This window comes from Mycteria americana, chromosome 6, assembly GCF_035582795.1.
Source record: "Mycteria americana isolate JAX WOST 10 ecotype Jacksonville Zoo and Gardens chromosome 6, USCA_MyAme_1.0, whole genome shotgun sequence".
NCBI classification, from domain to species: domain Eukaryota; kingdom Metazoa; phylum Chordata; class Aves; order Ciconiiformes; family Ciconiidae; genus Mycteria; species Mycteria americana.
Genome location: NC_134370.1, coordinates 47,117,219 through 47,142,404, shown reverse-complemented (window position 1 = coordinate 47,142,404; position 25,186 = coordinate 47,117,219). Strand labels below are relative to the sequence as shown.

Sequence of the window (25,186 nt, the reverse complement as noted above, 5' to 3'; positions counted from 1 at the left end):
GGAGTTACCGCCTCGTTTCTTGGTCTGCTGTTGGTACGTGGGCTTTGTCCCACTTGTGGTGATGATCAGCCTCGGGCCGATGGGTTGCTGTGGGTGATTTTTTACATGTCACTTCTCTGCTAATATGCAGCAGTGATGCTGAGCCAGCAAAGCTGCTCTTCCGGGTCACCAGGGGTGCGAAATGCCCCGCCAGCGGCGCACAGCCGACAGGGTGAACAGCTGTCTGTCTGTCTGAGTGGCGTTTGGCCTCTGGGTGGCTGCGCAGCCATTTCTGGATACGGCTGCTGGAGCGGCAGCTTGGTTAGCTCATTTCTTAGTAATCACAGTGGCTGATGTGATTTCTGCGGGTGGATGGGGGAAGACTTTGAGTGCATGGAGTTCTTCACGCTTGGAGCAGAAGCTCCTCCACACTAGCTGCACGTGTGGTGTTACTGGTCTGTGCCTGTGAAGCCACGTGTTTGCCATGCATGGGGTGAGCATCGCAATTGTGTGCGTTTGGGGTGGCTCAACCCTATTGCCATCAACATGTGCTGGGGTGTCGGGAGAGTGGCTGGGGGGTTATTGGGGTGTGCGTTGCCATGTTTGCAGCTGGTGGCTTCCCGGGAGGATTTTTGCTTTGGCGTGGGGATCACGGTGCTGGGTACTGGGAAGGGATGGGTGGGGAACGCTCAGTGGATTTGGGGGAGTTGCTGAGACCAGTGAGATGTTGGGGAGATATATTTCTTTTTTTCCATCCGCAAAAAGATAGAGTGTATATGGAGAGAAGGGTGGTGGGGATGGTCGGCAATGGGATGGCTCTGGGAGAAGAGCTGCTAAGGAGGTCAGTGCTTCCTCTGCTCGAGAGGAAGACTCCTGGGGCAGGTGACTGAAGCCTGTAAAATTAAGGAGTGGTGTGGAGATGATGTGTTGTTTCCTTGTCCTTTCTGGCAGCAGAACCAGATGGAATGAAACCGGGAAGAGGAGCAGATGCTCTTTCGCACAATGGACTTGAATGCTGCTGCAAAAAGCTGGGGATGCTGAAAGTTCACCAATGCTCTGGGGCACCTGGGTGGGTTTGTGGAGGGGGAACCCATTAGGGGGGTGTACAGGGCAATGTCTTTTTGGCTTGGGAAAAGCCGGAGGAGGACTGGAGCTTGGGAAGTGGTTTGGGAAATATCTCAACATGCTTGGCTGTTATGTTCCTTCATAGCCATCTGCTGCTGGCCGCGGTCAGAGCAGCACAGGAGCTGGCTGGCTGGACCTTTGGTTGTACCCTGCATGGCTTTTCCTGGGTTTTTTACTATTAAAGATTTATTTCTTTCACTGATGCAGCTGCAGAAGCCCTCTGCAGGTAGAAATGCCAAAGCGAGGTGGGGATTATGAAGACAGGGACCAAACATCATGGACCTTGACAGGCTGGAGGAGTGGGCCCATGCGAACCTCATGAAGTTCAACAAGGCCAAGTGCAAGGTACTGCACCTGGGTCAGGGCAATCTCCACTATCAATACAGACTGGGGGGTGAATAGATTGAGAGCAGCCCTGTGGAGGAGGACTTGGGGATACTGGCAGGTGACAAATTGGATACGAGCTGCCAATGTGCACTTGCAGCCCAGAAAGCCAGTCGCATCCTGGGCTACATCACAAGCAGCATGGCCAGCAGGTCTAAGGGGGTGATTATCTCTCTCTATTCCACTCTGGTGCGACCCCACCTGGCTTACAGGGGGCTTATAAGAATGATGGAGAGACACTTTTTAGCAGGGTCTACAATGACAGGAAAAGGGGTAGCAGTTTTAAACTGAAAGAGGGTAGTTTTAAACTGAAAGATTGGACATAAGGAAGAAACGTTTTTATGATGAGGGTGGTGAAACACTGGAAGAGGTTGCCCAGGGAAGTTGTGGATGTCCCATCATTGGAAGTGTTCATAGTCAGGTTGGATGGGGCTTTGAGCACCCTGATCTAGTGAAAGATGTCCCTGCCCATGGCAGGAGGGTTGGACTAGATGATCTCTGAAGGCCCCTTCCAACCCAAACCATTCTATCATCTCCGTACAGATACACCATGAGGACGGTTCTGCCATTTTACTTGTCCAGATTCAGGTACAACCACATTGATGAAGGCTCAGCCTAGAGTGTTGAGCCCCGTTTTGAGAAGTGATTTAAGGTCTGGATCTGCAGGAAAACGTGTCGCATTTCCACTCAGGAGGAAACATTGGCTGTGTTTCGTCAGCCTCCTGGGGGCAGCTAGATGGCTTACTTTGGGTCAGGAAAGCCTTGGGTGAGGAGAAGAAAGGTGTCTGCATGGTGAGGGGTGGGAAAGCAGTTTTATTTCTCAAGGAAGAGCCTGAGGATGGGTTGATGGCTGGGGCAGTGTGGAGGGGGTGAGATGGAGGTGAGCAGTGGCTTTAGGCTCTTCCTGTCTCCTGAAAGCTGCAGAGATGCCCCAAAAATGGCACGTGGAGTCTGAAGGACAAGTGAAGAGAGGAGATACGTGCTGGCTGTGGGAGGGCAGCTCCTCTGAGGAGTGCATTGGGGGGACAAAGGTGACGGGTTCCTGCAGGCCTGGGGACAGACCCTGCCTGGGAAGCAAGAAACTTGCTCAGACCGAAACAGGAACAGCCACAATGTGACTCAGCCCAACATTTTGTCTCCAGCAGCTTGTCCTCTGCTTAACCCTGTGCTGCTTCCACTTCTGTTTTGAGCAGGGAGCCTGGTCTCCATCTGGGGATGAAGAAAGAGAGACTGTCTCTCCCTCTACCGGCTTCAGCCCAGTGTAGATGACCTCCGTGTACATACATGCATGCTGAGCAGTCAGCCTCCAGCCAGGACGTTTTGTTTTATCTCCTTGGCTGGATTAGAGAGCACTTTAGTAGTGACTATTTTTGCTTGATGAGGTGCTTTGGTGCCACAGTCATTTGCCCCTCCTTCTGCTTTTGTGCTCTTTAAATATCTCACTGTAGGGTTTTGCAGCCCTTCAGTCCTTGCTGGGTGTAGGGAAGAGCTTTGCTTTGGGTTTTTTCAGACACCCTTTCATGTCAGCAGGTGCTTGAGCTGGCACTGGTGTCCATGGGCGAGATCACCCTTGCTCCCGAGTCTGACGTCGCAGCGACTGAGCCTGTGGACATGGCCCATGGGCTCAATGGGACATGTTTTGCCAGTGTGACCCCGTGGTTCCTCTGGTTCCTGCTTCCCAGGGTGAATCCTCGGGAACTGAATATCCCAAACCCCCTTTTTCTAGGTGTGTATCTTGGCCGTATCCAGCCTCCTGTTGTGGCATGCCCTGGCTTGTTACATACCCTCCTTGAACCTCATGCCATCTGTGTGTTGGGACACAAGAAATAACCTTGCCAAGGATGGGGCTGATCATGATGAAACCCATTGGCAATAACCCTGCTGAGACCTTCCATGGTCTCTGGGGCAGGCTGAGCACCTAGCGCAGACTTGCCTTGGGCTGTGGTTCGGTGCCTGGGCAGCTGCTTGCACCAGCCCGGGCTGCTGGAGCCCCAAAAGATATTTGGGAGGGCAGGAGTGGGAGCTTAATACTTGCAGCAGCAAGAGAAATGAGCCTGTGCTGATGCACCCATGTCCGGAGCGTGTGGACCAGCAACCGGGTCTGGCCCTGACTTGGTGGGCAGCAAGCCATGGGTCATTGGGGATGGCCAGAGCTGAGCTGGAGTTTGGTTTAGGGGGGCACCAGTGTTCAGGAGGGAACAGCTGCTCTCAGTGAGCAGCCATGCTCAGCAAAATGGCCGTGCACCGAGGAGCAGCATCAGTTGGGCTTGGGAAGCCTGTTTTTGCTGCCTGCCCCACTGGCCACTTTCATGTGGCCGAGTTGGCCCCAGGGTCCATTCGCCAGAGTGGCGGGTGCTTGCTTGCTGGCTCCCCACCCTGGCTTGCTGCCCACGCCATTGCCCCTGGCACCCCGCTCCTCGGCGCGCTGGGGCGGGCTGGCCTGGCCAGGGGATGTTAAGCATTAAACAAAAGAGCCTCCCAGCTCTTGGCTGCCGCTCCAGCTTTGTTTTGATTGAGAGGTTGTTCAGCAGGAGGAGGGTGGTTTTTTCTTTTTTTTCCCCCTTCCTCTCTCCTGATGAGTGTCCAGATGCGACGCTGCTGCAAACAAGGGAAAGGCAAACAGAAGCTGCTGGAGACTCTGCTCTTCTGAAAAGCCTCTCTGGGCCATGTGCACTGTGGTTTTGAGCAGCGAGGAAGGTGGATTCGGTCATGTCCCTCTGCAGGAGAGGGGGTAGAAGCCACTGGTGCATTTTTTTTTCCCTGAATTTCCCCCCCCCAAACAGCATGGTTATGCCCTGCGCGTGCTCCAAGCAGAGATTCCCTGCTATGGGTGGCCCAGTGGTGAGGGGATGTTGTAAAGTGGGGGACACCACAGTGGAGGGCCCCAGAGCTGGTGTGGAAATACATTTCTGTGGCAGGACAGCGTGGCATTGGAGGTGGTGCTACAGCAATGGCTGGGAGGTCAGATGGCAGTGGAGGAAGTGGGGTGGCTACACCATGCCAGTGGCAGCTGACAAAAAGAAATACTCCCCAAAAATACATCCCTGGGCCCTCCCTGCTGCCGTTGTCTTGTCTGGCAGTTTGCAATGTGGCTTTGGTGTCATCTGTGCAGACCACCTTCTCCTAAACCCATAGAGGCAGACCTACATGGTGTCTTCAGTGCTGTTCCTACAGTCGTGACTGTCCCAGCCTGACCAGGGCATTAATTCCTTGACTGTAATCAAAGCACGGTTGCTCCACTCACCCACCTACCCCCCCAAGCCATTTTTGGTGGGAGGGATGAGGTTTGGTGGTGAATGGAGGGGCGAAGGTTGGGGTGAAGAGGTGCTCAGATGACTCCAGCTTGAAGAGGTGAGGTCTGCCCAGAAGGCAGTAGCTCTGCTAGATCCAAGCCCAACAGGAGATGGCCGTAGACCCCCTTAGGGACATTTCTGTACATTGGATATTGCATTTGCTTCCAGTTTTGTATCTCAGAGAGAGATGCTCTGCGTAGAGCCTGGAGACTGCTGCAGGCTTGGCCACAACTTGATCTTGGAGGCAGCTCCTTGCATGTGGTTGTGGAGGTGTGGCTGCTAATCCTGTGCTGCTGCTTTGCATCATCCTGCTGGTGGGTATAAACGTCTCCAGCTCTGCCGTGGCCTCTTCTGTCGCAGTATCCCAGCCATTGCCAGCTTCTTGCTGTCCCCTAGTGCTTTTCCTTTTCTCCTTTGCTAGCTGACGGTGGCACCAGTAAAGCAGCCCAGCAGATTCATGTTGCTCAGAGCTTCCAGCTCTGCTCTCTTTGCATCCTTTTAGGACTTCATCTCACCCTCCATCAGTGGCTCTGTGTGTCTTGCTCCCATACAAAATGGTTCAAACACGGTTTGACCACCAAGCTCCCTGAGGAACGGTGTGGGAGCGGGGAGCTGCCATGCCAGGGGCTGGAACCCTCTGTGTGCTGAGCACCTTCTGTGCTTGCAAAAAACCCCAACACACCAAAACAGCTTTTCCCACCCTAAGTGTCAAGACACTTGATATGAGTCTTTGGCAAAACCCAAACTGCTCTGACCTGAGATCCCCATCAAGGTGAGGATGAAGAGCCCTCCTCTGTGTTTGAGATTGTGGTTTGGAGAGCTGAGTTGCTTGATGTGGGGTAAAGCCAGGACAGGGTGTTGCGGGCTGGTCCCAGCCTCATGCTTTGAAAACATGCTTGTGATTTCAACTCAGACATGATGGGTAGCGGCTGGCGTGGGTTTGCTTTGTCTTGCGGCTGGAGTTTGGGAGGAAGACCTCCCAATGGAGGTGTTTTGGTGAAACTGCCCTTCACTTTACAGCCCCTTCCAAAGCTTGCTCCATCCATCTCTTCAGAGCTGGTGTTAATCCTGTAATTCCATTTCTCTTTGGGATTTTTAGGGCATGTGGGAAGCCGAATGCTTGGGGTAGGGACCCACTCCTACTGAAAACCCCAGGCAGAAGCCCTTTTTGTGCCCTACCAGCGCTGCTTCCCATCCCTCACTCTGCAGGGCTTGACTCTTTCCAGGGAACAGCAGTCAGAGTGGCGTTGGCAGCTCAAGGAAGTGGCGGGAGGGTGCAGGCAGCTGCTGGCTCTTGTGGTCTCCTCTTGCCATGGTTTCTTTTCTCCAGCCATGCTGGAATCGGCCGCCTCCAGAGCTGCTGACAGGGCTGTGTTGGGAGGCCTTGGGAATTACACCGCTCGTTTCCTTATCGTTCCCGGACCCGCTGCCCGGAGCCTTCTGCTGCAGGAACAAGGCAAGAACGGGGCATGCAGCCAACATGTGTCAAAGAGCTACAAAGGAGAAAATTGGCGTTGTTTGCTTAAAACCATGGGGTTAGTCTTTGAGTTTTGGCTCCTGCTGAGAGGTTATTTATATGTGGGCTTTTTTTTTTTTTTTTTTTAAGTAACCACTAGATGTAGCAGGCTGGGAGTTTCAGCTGATCCCACCTCTGAAGGTTTTATATAGGAAAATTTGCATCGCTCCCCATTTGCTTTCCCAGCTGGCAGCATTAGGAAGGACTAGTTAAGGGGTGAGTTAGTTTTGATGCCCGACCTGTTGGTGTTGCTGTATCCTGTTTAATAGGTTGTTGTGCCAAAACGCAGCCCCATCTCTGCCAGAGTGGGAAGCAGGACCTGCAGCTCCCTGTCAAGGACATGGCGGAAGGAAATGGAGCTGTGCTGGGAAAGTAAGAAAACATCTCCCCATTCCCAAAGCACAAGAGCGGAATGACAACGCGCTAATGAGGAGGCTGATGGAGTGGGGATGGCTCTTTCTCAGTGGGGTCCGTGCACTGCTTCCTTGGCGTGAGCGAGCTGCAAATCCACTCCCCTGATGCTTTGATTAGAGATTTTGATGAAAAGGCCGGTGGGTGATTGATCCTGCTGACTCAGGGACCCGATTTCTCCTCTGATGGAGATGGTAACTGCTTGAGATGGGTCAGATTTTGAGGCTAACGGGCTTGGGTAGGCTCTTGTATTTGTTGCTTTGCTTCCAGGCTGGCAGTGGCTGCTTATTAGCCTAATGACCCCAGTTACCCAGCACCATTTATCTGCCTGAGTGAGAATTCTTTAAAGGAAGGTTTGTGCGTCTCAAGTGCCGTGCGACCCCGAAGGCTTCAAAACCTGGCGAGCTGCTCCTGCAGCCCTGCCGGGGAGCTGATGCAGGGGGAGTGTGCCAGGAATAACCCGCTAATGAGCAAAGCTGCTCCTCCACCCGGCAGCTGGGGAGGCCGCTGGAAAGGGCTGCAGAGCACAGCGCTGCCTGCTTTTCCCTTCCTGTGCTTTTAAAGGCTAGCTTGTTGGGGATTCGCCACCTTTTCTCAGTTTCCTGCAAGTACGACATCTTCTGTGCATCTTCTGTGCCACTGCTTTCCTGATGTTTGCCATGCAAACATGGTGCTGTGTTGCTCTGCCGCTGCTCTTGAGGATGCTTTGGGCTGGAGCTGTGAAATCCATCTCACCTGTGAGTCCTCGTGTGCAGGCAGCCTTGAAGATGTGCTGGGCGACAGGGCACCCAAATATTCAGAGATGATGGCAGGCAGCACCCCTGTGCAGGAGAAAAGGCAGTTGCTGGCAATTGCAGTGGACTTTTTGGGGTGACTTCTTGTTCCCACCTCATGGTGATCAATGCCTGGAGCTGGAGACCTTACAGGGCTGCAAGAGGAAAGCCACCCCAGGTCTCATAGATGTTGAGCCAGTGGCTGGAGTCAGAGAGCTGGGGAGACACAGCCCAGGGCTGGGAAAAAGTTGCTGGGCTCCAAGATGATTTAAAGCTACAGCAGCCTGACAATATGTTGTATTTGGTGACAACATCAGGTCGAGATATTCCTGTCCCTGTTACTCATTCCTGCCCACGGACCAGATCAGGGAACTGATCTGATGTAAATGAACGTGCTCGGGGTTTTCTAGGGTCAGCTCAGGTTGTGGGCTGGCACGGGTGGGCATGCCGTGCCTCTGGGATGGATGGGATTGCGGGCAGTGGTGATGCTGCCTGGGGCTGGAGACAGGGGCTTCGCTGGGGCGATGCTGTGGTGTAAGGGGTGGGGGCTCTGCCTGGCCACCGGTCTCTCGCAGGGCTAGTGGTGGCTTTGGCCAGCACTGCTCAACCCAGGAGGGCATGTGGTGCCTGTGCTGTTCATCTCTCCTCCTCCCATGCCCCTGTCCTTGCCCCCGGCTGGCTGAATGGTGCCGGCTCCATCCCAGTGTACTGTGGACAGGATAAATCCCTTTGCAGGAAGATGTTAACCACAGAGCTTTTATACGGTGTGGTAATGGTGTGTGCTCATACCTGCTGATGTTTCCCCTGTGCTTGACACTGAAATTGGTTTAAAACTCAGTAAGTGTCTAGATTTATTTTAAAATATTGTCTGGCCCTCATTCACTTGGGGTCTCTTGAAGCGTGCTGTGATGAATAATGTGGAGAGCAAGCCTGCTTTGCAGGCTTAAGCTTTAATTCTGGTCGTGACATGGAGGTTGCTACGTTTTACATCTTGTCGAGGGGATGAGATGTGATACAACCCAAAAGTGCTTTTCGTCCAGTGTTGAGGGAGCAAGAGGAGCTGTTGGGGCTCTTCTTTGCCCTTCTTTGATGTGAACACTGGAGCCTCCATGCCTCAGTTTCCCCCATCCTCCGCATGGATCAGATGCTCCCTTGTTAGGTGCGAGCACAGACTTTGTTGGGGAGAGCACCTGAGGTGCTCTGGGTGGAGAAGGCACCATTACAGCTACAAATCCTGTGGTTGTGGTGGGTTTTTTTGGGTGGGGTTTTTTTGTGTGTGTGTTTTGTTTTTAGTGTGGGTTTTTTTTTTTTTCCTTTCCCCAAGCCAGAAAGTAATTTCGTTCTGGGAAGCTCGCTCCCCCAATTAGCTATGTAAATGCAGTGTTGTGATTTTTTTTTTCCCCAGGTGCTATGCAAACGAACACTGTTCCCAGACCCCCTTCCCCCCCATCCCTCCCTTCCGTCATTGGGATGCAGATGCAGGTATGCTGCCTCCTGCACTGGGATCGGCCCTGTTCATCTGTTTAACAGATGGATGTGGCTTGTTCTGGAGTGAACCATGTGCTGTATGGCTGGTGGCTGCCATCCTCAGGCTCAGCCCTCGAAGGAGGACCCTGGAGTTGGTTCTGGGTTCAAGCCCAACACCAGCCAGGCTGGAGGAGGGAGAGCTGCATCCACCTAATGGCTTGTGTGTGGATGGCAGGGCGTGGAGGTATGGGGTGTGTTGTCTGAAAGGGGCTTGTTCCCTGGGGAGGGCATCCCATAAATAATTGGTACTGCTAAAGCTGGTGTTGATGCTGGGATGCTGCATCGCTGGCGTGGTGCAGCGAAGGGGCTGCAATGCCGTCATGGTCCCACGTCGAGCATGGCATGTGCTGAGAGCTGCGGCTAGCATGCCTATACCAGCTCCAAGTGAGTATTTCCAGCTGGCACTGCCCTGCCAGCTTGGGATCTCAACCCATCCTCCCCGGCGGGACTTTGTCAGAGCAAAGACCTGACAAGCCCAGGTCTTTGCTCTGGTCCCTCTGCCAGTGCTCCTGTGTCCCCTTCACCCTCCACAGCGTAGATGAGAGAGGCCATTTGCAAGGAGAAGGGAGCAAAGCCATGGGAGAGGGACGGACATCAGTGCTGGAGCTGAGCTCCAGCAGTTAAGCAGGGAAGGGAGGCTTGGAATAAGTGGAAAGAGCCGGGCCGGGCCATGCATGCTCGGGGGTCTGGGGGAGATAGCTTTGGAAGGCTGAAAAGGATCCTGTAAGGGGAGGATGACTGGGTGCCAGCCAGCTCTTTGAGGTGGTAACTAAGTCATCAAGAAGAGCTGGCATGTGCTGGTGAAGCCTTTCCCGTCTGGACAACGAGCAGATCTATAGGATGCCTTGTAAGTAGAGTGGCATTTTAGGGATTCGAGTGCTGTTTGCTGTTCTGTGGCTTGGAGGGGAGGAAGGCAATCATGTGTGTATGTGTGTGTGTGTATATATATATATATATATATATATATATATATATCACAGAGCTGAGCAGTTTGCTAACAGGAAGGTTTCTTTTTTTCCTTAGCATTAACATTTCAAGGTACAAGAACTCTTTAGGTATTTAGTATTTCATGATCTTCCAGACCAGCTATTAATACTCTGCTTTGTGTACAGGGTGAAGGGAGCTGGAGGGGCTGAGCTTTGAATGTCCCTTTGAAGGAAACCAGCCTTTTGGTAGAAACCCTATGGCCACAAGCAGAGCATTTCTTAGCTGCCCTGACCTGAGGGAAGACTTGAAGCCTCTTGCTAGCATGGAGAGTGGGTGGTTCAGCTTTCAGGCCGTGCTCTGCAGGGAATGGATCTTGCATCAAAAAAGCAAAGGCTGCATGTGAAACCACCCCCCAGTGTAAGGGCGACCGAACGTGCCGTGGCTTTGCCGGATCGCTGCCTGTTTCTTTTGTGGAGGAGCCACATCCCAGCAAAAGGCCCTGCTTTTGAGGGGCTCACAGCCTGTGCTCCTCTCTGCTCCATCCTGCAGGCTAAGAAAACAGGAGCTGTTGGTGTTCCCTGCGATGGATAACTCAACGGTAGGTAATGGTAGCTTGGACCAGCTTGTGTGCTGTTCACATGGTCTCTGTAAGTGGGTTCAGTGTTCACCCGTTCCCCCAAGGGCGTGAGGAGGTGCATGGCATTAAAAAAATGGAAATTTTGGGATTTCCACACTGCGTACTCAACAGTAGTGCCTTGGCTTCTGGCAGGAGCACCTCCCTCTATGGGGCCCTTCAAAGGTGGAAGACACAGTGGAGAGGATGGCAGCAAATCTGGTTCTGGTTTTTCTTGTGTGAACGGAGGCTGTTTTGGGGTTCCCGTTGCACTGCCTCTGTACCTGACGCTCCCAGTGTGCTTGAACCCTGGGGTCAAGTGCGTCTGCCTTCCTGCAGGAAAGGGGCTCTCCTTGGCCGCTCTTGGCTGGGAGAAGAGGATGGGTGAGATGCACCACATCTTCGTGGCATCCTGACAGTCTCCAGCCTGTGGTCACAGGAATGAGAGCGACTGGACTTGTAGGTGCCTGTTGTTTCTGGGCAAGAAACCAATGGCTTCATCCTCCAGGCCACTGCAGCAGCCAGATTTTCTGGGCAAGAAGGGGGATCCAATTTGGCGCAGATACCAAGCCGGTAGCGCAAGGAGCCTGTGATGAGAGGTTGGCTCTTCTTTTGTCGTAAAGCGGAGCATGTGGAGTTGGAGTGGGGGACCGGGATTTTGTTAAATTGGACATTTCTGGGCATGGAGACCCGTGTTATGGTGCTGTGCTTTGCTCCGTACTCACTGCTCCACTGTTGTGTACTGCCCAAAAGCCTTTGGGAACCATCCTCACCAGTCAACCCATTTCAAATGCAGCTCTAAAGCAGCGCCCAGTGAGAGGTGCCTCAGCAGCCCACGTTGACTGAGTGATTCCAGCCTCCTGCCAGCGAGTGGAGCCATTAAAACCCACTCTCCTCTGGGAGCTGATGGTCTGATATGGGAGATGGGAAGAGAATCACTTCCAATTTCCCATTGATCCTAACGAGCTGGTGTGGGAGACTCGGATGGCCTGGCTGTGTCGGTGGCTGTTTGCTCCAGCACTCAGTTCCACTCTCAGGTCTGCTTTACTTCTCAGTTTTATGAAATCGAATAAAGAGAAAACCACTTAGGAGGATTTTAATCAGAACTTGGCAGAAGAACTTAAGGAAACCCAAGAAGTCTTCTGACAACCGCACTTCACTCTGAGATTGCCGATGAATGGAAAGGGCCAAGATGGGGTCATGGCTCAGGTGGGTTGGGTTTCTTCTGCTCGGTTTAATGGGATCGTGTTAAGTGTTCCTGCCCCCCCTGGGCTGGGTGAGAGGAAAGAGAAAATAAGCCGCCTTCAATGCGCTGGAGACTTGCTGTAGGCTGGAAATGAGGCGGAGTCCTCTGGGAGCAGTTGATGAAAGTCATCCCAGACCTGCTGGAGATGGCCAGTGTGGCTTGGGAGGAGATTACTTAGTTTATAGTAATAGTGGCCTTGCATATTGGGGCAGTAGTGTGATATGGTTGGATTTCTTCAAGAAGTTGACCTTGACAGGCTTGAGTAGCGGGCCCACGCGAACCTCATGAAGTTCAAGGCCAAGTGCAAGGTCCTGCACCTGGGTTGGGGCAATCTCCACTATCAGTGCAGTCTCTGGGGTGAATGGATTGAGAACAGCCCTGCAGAGAAGGACTTGGGGATACTAGTGGGTGACAAATTGAACATGAGCTGGCAATGTGTGCTTGCAGCCCAGAAAGCCAATCATCTCCTGGGCTGCATCCAAAGAAGTGTATCTGGCAGGTGGAGGGAGGTGATGCTCCCCCTCTACTCTGCTCTTGTGAGACCTCACCTGGAGTACTGCATCCAGCTCTGAGGTGCCCAGTGCAAGAAAGACATGGACCTGTTAGAGCATGTCCAGACGAGGGCCATGAAAATGGCCAGAGGACTGGAACACCTCTGCTATGGAGAAAGGCTGAGAGAGTTGGGCTTGTTCAGTTGGAGAGGCTCTGGGGATACCTTACTGTGGCTTTTCAATATATAAAGGGGGCTTATAAGAAAGATGGAGAGAGGCTTTTTACCAAGATCTGCAGTGACAGGACAAGGGTAACAGTTTTAATCTGAAAGAGGGTAGGTTTAGGTTGGACATAAAGAAGAAATTCTTCACGATGAGGGCAGTGAGACACTGGAAGAGGTTGCCCAGAGAAGTTAGGATGCCCCATGACTGGAAGTGTTCAAGGACAGGTCGGACAGGGCTTTGAGCAACCTGACCTAGTGAAAGATGTCCCTGCCAATGGCAGGGGGGTTGGACTAGATGATCTCTGAAGGTCCCTTCCAACTCAAACCATTCTGTGATTCTATGGTGCCAAGTTGTTGATGGTAATGGTAAATGCTGTTGGGCTGCTGTGGGGTTCAAAGCCCTCGTGGGTGACCCCTGGGTACAAACTGAGGTGTACATGAGGAGTGTCTCCTTGTTTGGACAAACCTGTTGCTGTGATGGGAGATTAATCTCAGCTCTCCAGAGCCTCACTTAGAGCTGATGGTGAGTTTTCCATAATTTCTTCCCAGCTTGAGTTTCTCATTTTGAGGTTTGGCTCAGTTGTAACTCCTTCTGTAAATTGTTATTTTGGAAAATTCGATTAAAAATCCATTGAGCGGTATGAGTTGCTTGACCATGTAGAGGAAGGAGAGCTGCAGGAGTGGTTGTTGTGTGCACACCCTGCAGACGAGTAACTCAAACCAGCTTTTATTTTCTGATTCCAGGCGAGGTGAGCATGTAGTTTTGGTTTATGAGTGCGGGTCTGGCACCGCTGAGCAGAAACCCCCCAAAGTTGTGTTTATTTGTAAAGAGCTCTTCAAGACTGCACTGTACCATTGCTTTTTGTTTTATTGATAGTCCAACATGTGGACTGTTTTTTCTAAATGTGCTTTCATCCAAGAAGAGGTTAAGGGAGTGAGAACTGTTCTGATAAAGCTGCCAAAAATAATCTTTGCTTGAGACTAAGTACTGCTCTTGGGACTTTCTCTTGTAAAACAATTTGTAGGTGAACACAATGAACAACCATAGGAAGCCCCCAAATGCTCTAGCTGGTCGTTCCTGCTGGGGGTTATAAGACTATAAATTCTCTGCAAGAGTGTTTGAGTTTGTCCCGTTCTGCTTGAGGTGATCTAATAGCAGTCAGGAAAGTTGCAGGAAGTTGTGATTAAGGTGGCTGAATCCTTGAGAGTAGAGATCTGCATGCACGTGGTCGGGTTGATGGGAACAGTCTGGAACTTCTTGATGCACACACATCCATCTTCCTCATCCCCTGCAGTGAATTGGTTTTGCTCCTTCAGGATGCCATCTGATCCTGCGACAAGCCGACGTACCGAGCCTGATAGCTGGCATAGCTTTCGGTGTTGAGAATGCAATGGTGACAACGTGATACGGATGATCTTTAGGGTATTGTATGAAGAGTACATCCAAAAAGTAGGTTGGCGCAGCATCGGAATTGAGTGTTTGGCTCTTGGCACCTGGGAAGTGCAGAGCTACACTGAGTGCAGCAGCCTTAACTCTGCCCCCTTCATCATGCTCCTTCTGGCAGTGTTTTTGCTGAAAATCACACGTCCGTATGCTGTGACTTTGTTTGACAACTTGTGCAGTGAAAAGGAGCTACAATTCTTCCTTGATGAGATGTGTAGGTATACGTGGCATGTGTTCTCGAATTTGCGTGGCCATGAAGCAAAATATGTTTTTGATGCCGTCTGCTTCGTAGGGGGCAGAGTTAGATCCTCTGAAGGAAGCTTAATGTACTCCCCTGGCTTGCATGGGATCCAGCCTTGGCTTTGTGCTGTACCATGCCTCTCCCAAAGGACCTAGGATTGGTTGTATTGGGTCAGCCGAGTGGTTGGTTAGTTCACAATTAACTGAATACAGACAATTCTTAAGGCACTATTAAGAAAAGCGTGCTTGTAGGAGGACTTTCTTCTGAATCTCTTGGCTGGTGGCTTGCATATCCTGTCAAGCCTTAGGATCCATGTTTTGTAGGTGGGACTTTCCTGGTGAGAACACTGGTTGCTGTCATGTCCCGTTGAGTAATGTGCAAAGCCAGGCCTTGAGCATGCTGCTGCTAGAGTTGTTTTAAAACAGCCGGTGGCTTTGGAGGGAGCAGGAATGAAGGGTGAGTGCAACCAGGGGATGAAGCTGCCACCAGTGAGTGGAGGATTCAGGTCATGACCAATAGCCTAATAAACAGTTTTGATACTAATCTGGAGGGGTTTGTATTGGTGGAACAGTGTGTTCCTTCTCAGGGGCTTATGTTGGCTCTAGAAACATGAACTCTGGAAAGTACCATCAGGCTTGGTGGCTCTGCCTGCAGAGCTCCTCAAAGTCCCGGGATGGCTGAGCACATCCGTGTTGGCCAGGAGCCACACTGGTTCCTGCCTGGGGTTATGGGGAACGGGGCAAGATGGGGAGCCTGGCTCTGGAGACTCACTGGAGAACTCCAGCTGGCTTGTAACCCAATGGGGCTGAAAGCAGCCAGTCTTCCATCTGGGCCAAGAATTTGTAAGGGCTTAATTGACCTGTCCTGGTGCCAGGCTGTAACGCTGTTCTGGTGTCAGATTTATTGCTACTGGCATGCGGTCGCCCGGTGCAGCTTTCGCAGCTTGGGCGTTCCTGGTGGGGCAAACTCTGCTTGCTTTTTCTGGACCAAAATTAAAATCTCAGTGTAGGGTGGCTCATTAGGCTTTTTTGAAAGTCCAGTACTGCAGATCTTGACACTTCATCTTGTTTCTTATGGAGAGGCGATCGTACAGTGTGTATTTTTGAGCGAAGCATGATCAATTTGGGGAAGATTTTGGTCCTTCCTCTTACTGAGACCTTCTCTGCATGGGAGGAAGGAATCTCTTTTATCTGTGTATATTTTTCATGAGTGCATTAGCAGTATGTGGCCTGGGTTTTATGTGCCTTCCGCCATAGCTACTGGGCAGTTTGAGCCTGGTGTTGTTTTGCTGGGAAGAAGCTAGCTGCTGGAGCAGAGCTGCCTGGGCTTCACCTTGCAGAGGAGCTGCTTTTTTGCGGGGGGACAGGGGGACTGCCTTGGGCTTGCAGCTTGATCTAAAGGATCATCCTTAAATCCCAGTGGGATGTGGGATGCTGGCATGTGGATGCGAGTGCACTACCTGGGGAAGCTGAGCTTGGCTCTGGAAGGTGATCATTTCAGAACGGTGGTGTCTTACTCTGCAGGACTTTGCTCCAACGTCTAAGCCTGTCTTCTTGTCTCTGACTGCTTCAGTGCCTCTGCCATTCCCTCCCGTTGTCCTTGTGGGGGAAGCAAGGGAACTGGAGGAGCCAGGTTTGGTTCCACCTTTGGTCTCAGCAGTATCTGACTTGCAAAGCCTTTGGATGGGTGGTGCTTTGAGAGCCTCCCATGCTTGAGATGATGTTCAGCATGCAGATTTTGCGTGAAGGTGGTGGATTGGGATTCATTGGTAAAGGAGGCAGGCCAGCCACATAAAACACTCCCTAGAGCAGGGCAGCTTGCTCCGGGTGGCCCTGCTTGAGCAGGGGGTTGGACCAGATGATCTCCAGAGGTCCCTTCCAACCTCAACCATTCTGTGATTCTTTCACATGCCCCAATGGTTCCTTACTGGAAGGGTCTCCCACCAAAGCCAAGTCATACGCAAAAGCGGCAGTGTCAGGATGTGGCTGCATGCCGAAGCCTGCCTGCATCTCAAAATGTTGCTCTCCCCTAAGCCAGGTGTGAAGAATAGCGACCAGTGCCCTGGACAAGCGAAACTTCATTTTGTGGCGTTTGGTAAACTGCAGCTGTGGTGACCAGCTAAATTGTCCCAAAATCACAGAATCACAGAATCATATAGGTTGGAAAAGACCTTTAAGATCATCGAGTCCAACCATAAACCTAACACTGCCAAAAACCACCACTACACCATGTCTCTAAGCACCTCATCCAAACGTCCTTTAAATACCTCCAGGGATGGCGACTCAACCACTTCCCTGGGCAGTCTGTTCCAATGCTTGATAACCCTCTCGGTGAAGAAAAATTTCCTAATATCCAGTCTAAACCTCCCCTGGCGCAACTTGAGGCCATTTCCTCTTGTCCTATCACTTGTTACCTGGGAGAAGAGACCGACCCCCACCTCTCTACAACCTCCTTTCAGGTAGTTGTAGAGAGCGATGAGGTCTCCCCTCAGCCTCCTTTTCTCCAGGCTAAACAGTCCCAGCTCCCTCAGCCGCTCCTCATAAGACTTCTGCTCCAGACCCTTCACCAGCTTCGTTGCCCTTCTCTGTACACGCTCCAGTACCTCAATATCCCTCTTGTAGTGGGGGGCCCAAAACTGAACACAGTATTCGAGGTGCGGCCTCACCAGTGCCGAGTACAGGGGCACAATCACTTCCCTAGTCCTGCTGGCCACGCTATTTTTGATACAGGCCAGGATGCCATTGGCCTTCTTGGCCGCCTGGGCACACTGCTGGCTCATATTCAGGCGGCTGTCAAAATGAAAGTTTGCATTTTCTTAGCTCCTCCATAAATCTGTCCGGACATCAGAAGTGGACTGTTCCACCTCCTCTGCCATGTTGGAGCCTTGTTGTCCTTGACGGGCATCCTTCTGAGTGCCTACACACAGCTTGCCTGTTGCTCAGGGGCTTGCCACTACTCTTTGTACCCTTATCCTTAAGAGCTGGGTTGTCCTGGATGATGACTGCCTGAGATGTGAGGTCCTGCCTTCCTCCCTGCTGCCCAGGGGAAGACCACAGCCATGATCTTCCTACTTGATGGCTCCTACCTGGAGAAGGGAGCTGGGTACATGGGGATGGGAGGCAGAGTTTGGGGTATTGTTCTGCTTTGGGATCTCCAGTCTTGCCTGTTGTCCTCAACTGCTTTCAGCCCCGCCAGATTTCAGGAGACAGTTCTCTGGACACAGCAGATATTTGGTTATGATCTCTTGGAAGATGGGAAATCTCACAAAGTTCATGTTCAGCCTGGGCTTGGGCACAGGAACTTTGCTGCCTACTTGCGTGATCATTGGAGCTTTGCTGCTACACCAGGAAGTGTCCTGCCTGTTCCTGGCCACCTCTTCCCACAGTGATGCTCAAGGCTTTGTGCAACCATGTGGGGAACCGGGTCAGGGAAATGATCCAATTAAAAGCTATGCTGAGCAACATCAAAAGCAGGTTTTAAGCAGGCGGTTTCCCAATGCTGCACAAATACTTGTGTTGGTAAAAGAAGGCTTTGGACCAGGGTAGGAATGGGTGGCCATGGTTGGAGCATGGTGGGATGGTTTCTTCTGGTGGTGGTGCTGGTCCATGAAGACTTGCTGAACGTGGCCTGTGTTGGTAGGCAACCATAGGGACAGCAAACTTGACTCCTGCTGGGATTCTGGCTGGTTAGGCTTCGTTTTCTTCCTGGAGAGTCCAGTCTCGCTCCCCTGTGGATGAGTTGACTTTTTAAGGCTGCCATCACTCATGAAGAGCCTCCTGACCATGCTTTTGGTAGGCTCCTCCTCTCCCAAGGGTGCAGCACAAAGGGCTGTGGGCGCAAGAGGGGAATGCTGGAGCTGCACCGCACCTGTGCCTATCCTCGCTGCCTGGGGTGAAGGGGGTTGCCTTCAGTAATCCTGACTAATCCTTTAATCTATATCAACACTTGATAGGTATTAAAGCAGCAGATAAGGTTCAGACCATGGCTTGGAGCTCAGCGATATCCCCACCCTCTTCCAGCTAAATCTGTGCTGATTGTGCTTTCTCTTAAGGGGACCGTGCTCGTTTGCCTAGCAGCTGGAGTGGGTTGAGCGGGTAGATTAGCTGCTCCCAGCAGGAGCATACCCTTGTTGCTGGGCTCCAGCTTGCCAGACAAGTCCATTGATCTGTCTACATATGTTCCTGGTGACCAGCATCCTGTGCTTGCTGGAATGAACCCCTCCAGCTGCATGTTCCTCTGCGTGTAGCTGAGCTGGAGCAGGAGATCTGCTGCCTCCTGCTTTTTATCTATTATGTCCACCTGGACGTAAGCCTGATTTGGCTGTAAACACTTTGTGGAGCTCTTAGGCAACAAATGTGAAGCTTTCCTGGATCAGCCAGTGCTGCTGATCTGTGGTTCTTTGCCTGCTGCTCAGTAGCAGGATTTCCCTCCTACCCCACCTTCAGACCAGGACTCCCACCGCCACATCCTCCTCCTCCAGGCCTTCTGCACGCTCTTCTTTTTGGGCACCTTTACTCATGACTGAGGGCTGTGATGTTCTCACTTGTACAGCATGTGGGCACCTCTGGTTCCCCAGATGATCCAGTGCTTTCCCATGAAGGTGGGACTCCAGAGCTGTCCACCGTATTTGGTGGACAAAAAACGAAGGTTGTTAATGCCTGGAAGAGCAGCTCCTGGTTGAGTTCCCTATGCAAAGCAAACTGCCCCTGTTGTTTTTGCTGTTGTAGGCTTGTCCCCGCTTTTGCTGTCCTCTTCCAGCTTCTCCATATCCTCATGGGATTGCTCCGAGTTTGCCACTGGTTCCCTCATCAGCAAAGCCATGGTTAATCCTTCCCTTAAATCTTTTAAGCTGTCAGCAAACAACCCCCTTCTTAAACTTCTAGCACGCAAGCTCGGCTGGGACGGAGCCTGGCTCACAACCCCAAGGTTTTATTTTTGTTCCTAGATCATCAGCTCCTGGTCCTGTTTTTGGCTGGCACTGGAGGCTCCCCCCACCATTGCTGTGGAGCAATGAGTGGCTCGCTTGTGTGTGGCCTGCAGTGATATATCCTAGGTGTAAAAATATTCAGGTTCTTAATTACCTAATGACAGGTTCCCAGCATGTTATGTTGTTGGAAGTCGCGGGTGAAGATTTGTTGCTTAGATTCAATGGAGCTGAGGTCTTACCTGTCTGAGGAGCCTCCTGTCCTGCAGGGCAGCATGTGTTGGCCTTGATTCTGGCCTGTGTGGGCTGGACATGCAGCTGGTGGAGCCCAAATGGGCTAGAAATCTAGAATAAAGCTTTTTCCATAGGCATGCTCACCTCTCTGTACCCGAACCCTCAAATCTTTGCGTAGCTGTTTCACTCTGAGTGATGATGGTGGTGCATTGACAATTTGGCTCTGCCAGGTTTGTTTATTCCTTCAAAACACAAGGTTGTATTGTTGTTTTGGGTCATATTTTCATCAGTGATTAGGTTAGGTGCTTCAGTTGTTGCACATCTTCTTTTGGAGGATCTCTGAATATCCCCTCCTCGGAAAATCGGCATCCTCTAAGGCATTTGGCAGAACCAAAGGGAACAAAAAAATCAGCGAGTGCTTCTCAAATTCTCAACCTGTGTGTCCTGAGTTTCTCTCCCATGTAATTTGGTTTCTCTCTTAAAACTGGATGGAACATGCTTTGGAAGTGATGGGATTTGCATTGCGCTTGCTCTCCAGGGCTGTCAAACAAGCACCGCAAACTTTTTCCCACTTTTGATCCCGGGGGGAGGAAAGGCTCCAAGACTCCCTGAGGAATATCGAATGGCATCTTGCCACAGAGTGGCTGCGTCTGGGGATCACTCGGTAAAACAGAAGGAAAGAAAAAAAGGTTAGTACCACATTGGCAGCCGGCAGCTCTAGAAACTTCTGTCCTTGAAGCTGTGATGGTTTGGCTCAGTGACTCTCAGCTGACTCAGGTGCAGGTAGTTCTCAGCTTATTCCTCTGGTCTGGCAGACCAGGGTTTGGAGGAAACACTGTATTAAATTTGAATTTCTGAAAAATTGATTTCTTAAAATTGATTTCTTAAAAAAAAAAACAACAGTGTGCTTGTTAGCACAGACTAATTGCGACTGTGAAAGTCACTAATTGTGGCTTGTGACAGTGGACCTGTGAACGCCGTCTCTTTGCACAGGCTGTTTTGCTGCTTGCTCCTTGCCTGGTAGTGCAGGAAAAGGGACCGCTTAGCTCTGTGTTTAGGCAGCGTCGCACCAGCTGCGGGATTTACAGAGCTCTGCCCCCGAAGCCTGTATGCTGTGAAAACCCCGGGGCCAAATTTGGGGTGAGTCGAGGTAAGAGAACACCTATGGGCAGGTGTCAGGCAGCTGCAGAGCTGCTCCCATAAGCAATGCTCCTGCCTGCTGGTTGCCGTCACTCTTTCCAGGACCTCAAGGGAGGATCAGCCTCCAGGCGTTACATGCTTTCGCGAAGGCTGATGTGCTTGCTTACCTACCACTGGCAAGCCCGGGCTTGAACGAAAGCCAGTTGTCTGCATCTGCGTGTGTGTTGGTTGTTTTTTTGGTGTGGTGGTAGGGTTTTTTTGTTTGTTTGTTTGTTTGTGGGGTTTTTTTTGTTTGGGTTTTTTTTTTTGGTGTTTTTTTTTTTTTTTTTAGCAAACAAGCTGGGTGATCTCTGCTTGGCTGTTGGCACTGCATCTTGCGGCATATGACAGATAATCGGCCTGGCTCCCCGCCCGCGGAGGAGGTGAGGCTCCTATCGATATGTGACCTGGAAAGGCACGTCAGCTTTATAAATTGCTGCCTGCTGCTGCCGGTGCTTTGCACCTCTCTCCTGCTTCTTGGCAAATTCAGTATCCACCACGAACCTACCTGATTGCTCCTCGCTGCTGGGCGAGCATGCTACTTGCGATCAGAGTCTGCCCAGGGCGAGGAGGCAGGACAGGCTTCCCTTCCAGTCCCTTCTCCTCTTTTAATGTGGTTTCTCAAGGGAAGAGCAGAGAAAGTATCTCGAATAAACTGCAGGCTGGAGGCATGGCTCACCCCTCTGCCTGTGCTCCTTGTGACATGGAGAACATCTCCTTAAAGACACCGGGAGTGCCACCCAACCCCAACTGACAGCCTAAATCTTTAAAAGCCAAGGATTGCTGGGTGAAGGATGGTTTTGCTGTAGCAAAGCTTGGATTTTGAGCAGTTGGCCAGTGCTCAGCCTTGGGGTGCATCAGGTTTCCAGCTTGTAGGGTTTGAACTACATCAGCTCCCCACTGACCTGCCACGATCGGTCACGAACCGAACCAGGAGCAACCGCGTGCTGGAAATGGGGTCTGTGTGTCTGATCCTTTTTCTAGAAACAGTGAAATCAATGGAGTGAAATGTTATGGCGTCTCCTTTGGGGGTACCAAGCGGGCTGTTCCCATGGGTATCCTTGGAGAGAAGCCTCTGCTGCCAGCTGAGCCTTTCCTGCCAGCTCCCTGCTTGAACCGGTGGCTTTGCAACACAGAGCACCTTGTGCCTTTCCTCCAAGCATACCTGAATTCGGAGCCCAGCTCATTGGATTTTTGCAGCCACCAGCAGGTTTGCTAACAAGCAGGGGAGGGCTTGGGATATGGCCAAGGACTCCGCTTGGCTCCATGCTTGATGGGTTACTGGAGCTGAATTTTGGGGTGTCTCAGGCTGTCCTGTCTATTGTAGGGAGCAGGGGGGATGAATCCCCTGATCTCGGCACAGGCTAGTTAATGGGCCAAAAGCCATTTTCTGTTACTGGATGAACTGCAGTGGGAATTGCTCAGTGGGAGCACGGTCAGGCCCTGAGCTTTGCGAGTGCTGGCAGTTCCTGGCACTCGCTAAACAGAGCAAAAAATTGCTGTAGCGCTTTATTTCAACAGCAGGAGCAGAGGCAAGTGGAGCTGCCAGCCTGCCTGTGCTTGGCTGAGCACGGGGAGACCACTGCTGCCTGACTTTGCCATCCTGGAGCAGGGAACATCACCGGGCTGGGCTGCCAGACAAGATGAAGAGGAGGGTTAGGTGAGAAGGCTGCAAACTGGTTGCTGGACGATTCCCACGGATGCTTTCCTTGTTTATCTGCCTTCCTTTCAGGGCTGGCTTTTCAAGCCGGGGATCAGACCAGCAGCTCCTGCTCAATTTCCCCTTCCTTGAAGGTTTTTGCTCCAGCTGTTGGTGCTGCTGTATTCAGGCTTTTCCTTAAGCATCTGCTCCTCGTGGCTAAAGATGCAGAAAAGCTGGTCACAGATCCTGGCACTTGGTTTACTGCTTTTTGGCGATGATGCTTTTCTGGCATCCCAGCACCTCCGCTTTCCAGGCTGCGTTTGGGGAGCTGCGATCTCTAGATCAAGCCATGGAGGCTTTGAAGGTTGACGTCTCCCAGGGACGAGCTTCACTCTCCTGCTTGCTGCGGTCAGTGGGACAGGCAGGGGGTGACAATGGGGACTGGGCAGTGTTTTGGGTGGGAGCTGCAGTGCCTTTGTAGACCAGAGCCCCAGCATGGTGGTGGGAGGCTCCATCTCCAGTCCCTGCTCACCCTTGGTGGTGGTATTTGCCTGACCCGGGGTTTTGTGATGGCTTGTGGCTCTTGGGAAGCATGCGGGAGGGTTTGCACATATGGGAGGGTCAGAGTCCTCCGTTTGGGGCTAAGACATGACTTCAGGAAAAGGTCTTTGGGACTTAAAGCACAAAGAAAGCTTCGTTAGTGGTCTGGGTACAGCTCAAGAGGTGCTCTGGGAGTGGGATGCAGCAGGTGAGGCTGCTGCAGCTGTAAATAGTGCCCCTCTCCTTAGGGAAAGAGTAAATTGTGTCCCCTCTCTGGCTGTGTCCCTTTCTCTCTCCTGGTGCCCTGTTTCTCCTCCTCCCTGCCATTGATTGCTTAGTGATTGCTGATGCAATTAAAACAAGATGTGTCTGCAGTCTCTGTGCTCGCCTCCCTCCACCGGGGTCTTCCTCAGCCTGCGTGCGAGGAGGTGGAAGCTGCTGGCTCAGGAAAGCAGCTCAAGTCCCCATGTTGGCTGGCTCCTGCTTGCAGTGTTGGACAGCGGCCGCACTGTCCTCTCAGAGCCGGGGAAGTGGCAGAAGTGGCAGAGCTGGGGCTGGAGCAGGGATGTCTCTCCTGGCCTGAGAAGGTGGCTGGCTGACTCTTGCTGCTGCTGAGGACGCAAACAAACTGGAGCAGGGGCTGGCTGGCTTCTCGCAGCTGATGTTTAACGGAAGATGTGTATTTTCCTTTGCTTGGGGACCAGGGTTTGGTTTGCAAGTGTGATGTTATATGTGTCAGCCTGATGAAGTGCTGAGCAAAGCCTCCAAGGCTTTGGGCAAAGCCTCCAAGGCTGGGGAAGACGTATCTGGGGGAACCAGAAGGTGAGGAGCCCACCCCTTTGGTTTCTTTGTGTGGTTTCCATGCTCCAGAGCATCCTCCTGCTCTCCAACTGTGGTGCATGTGCTCCTGCAGCTTTGGTATGGTCATAAAAATGCTGGAGCCTAAATCCTGTGCTGGGCTTGGCCCCTGGGAGAACTGTAGCACTGGTTGTCCTATCGTGACTGTATCCGGACTGGAAAGCAGTAGCATTGGATGGGCCAAGGCAGGACTCGTGGAGGAGGGTAGGCGAGTGGTCAGTCAGAGTGAGTTTTAGTAGAAGGGTGGGATGCAGCTGCTTGTGCTGTGATGGCTGGTAGAAACACTCCCAAGGCAGCAGAAGTAGGTGCTCATCCAAGCCTCGTGTTTCCAGCTCCAGAGCAGCCTTTGGTTAACACGTGCATGAGGTTTGCGTGGGTCAGTGCCTCGCTGGCAGAGCCAGGGCTGGCCACACTCTTCCTCTTGCCTCTACTCTGGGGCGTCTCACAGCTGCCAGGCTGAGGCTGTGATGGCTGATGGGTAGGACATTTTGAGGGGCTGGGGATCGTTTGTGCAGCAGCTAAAGCTGGATGACTGATGAGTCAGTCTCTTGGCTTTCAAGGGAAGAAGAGTGACAGCCATGGACCACAGGAGATGTTCAGCTAAAGGAACAGGACCCTGGCTCAGTAATCTCCGAGGATGGCAGCTGCAGAGGCTGCTGGCATGGAGGCCAGAGAGGGTACAGAAGACATTTTGCTCTGCTCTAGGTGGGAAGGGAGATTGCTAATATAATGGAGAAACGCTTTTCCCCTCTACTGGTCTGCATCTCACACCTCTCCCTGCTTGCGTAGCTCTGTCCAAGGCAGTGTCCCCTGGCGTGACTCCAACTGGGCGCCCTCCTTTCTGTCTCTGAAACCTTGTGTGTCTTCTGGTCTCTTCACTTGCTCCTTCTGGAAGTTGGTGTTGCTCCTCCTGAGCTGCCCGTTGGCTTTGGTGTGCTGCTTTGGCTTTTTGCATCCTTATTTGCGTTCCCCTGTTACTGTTACCTTGTTCAGGGACATTTTTCAGATCCCTTTCTCCATTGTGTCTGTGGTGGTGTTCCTCCATGTGAAGGGAGTAATTTCTTGGCTTTTTACCAAGTTTTAACTCTTTAATCCTGTTGAATCCCTCCCGGCCCCTGGTCCTTTCCTAGTCCCCATGCAGCTTTGCTAAGGCTTTCCATCCCTGCATTTGTCAACTTTCTTCTCCGAGGCACTGGCATTCAAACGCCAGCATTTTGTCTTCAGTCTCCGTGGTCAAGAAGCATCTCTTGGATCTGGCATATCGGCCGTGCCCCTCTCCTTTTCTGGCAGCCTCTGCTGCCATGCACATTTGAACCCTTGAGCAGAGGCCTCCCTGGCTTTGAGTCTGGGGCATCATGGCCTCTCCGAAATGCTGTGCTTTGCTTCTTAACTCTTTCTTTGCCCCTGTGCTTCTGCTTTCATGGTGGGAGTGGGTTGTGCCGGCCAAGGACTTGGGCTGTGCCGCTGGGCTGCGTTGTGTTGGATGTCTTTGTGGAGCCCCTTGATTGTCCCTGTGTGAGCTACACGATACTGTTTAGGGGATGTGGCTGTGGCATCTGCTGCGGAGAGGAGCTTGGCGATGTTCAGACAGGTGCCGGGGCGCCACCTTCTGCCT

The 25,186-nt window shown here is 52.0% G+C and overlaps 1 protein-coding gene and 1 long non-coding RNA gene across 5 annotated transcripts in view; both read left to right on the top strand.

Moving 5' to 3' along the window:
• The window catches only part of ZNF609 (zinc finger protein 609), a 74,786-nt gene that overhangs the window by 16,200 nt on the left and 33,400 nt on the right, over positions 1–25,186 (top strand). The window lies entirely within an intron of this gene.
• Positions 9,271–11,003, top strand: LOC142411531 (uncharacterized). The gene is made up of 3 exons (XR_012776203.1): positions 9,271–9,392; positions 10,121–10,533; positions 10,888–11,003. It is a non-coding gene; the product is annotated as an uncharacterized LOC142411531 (long non-coding RNA).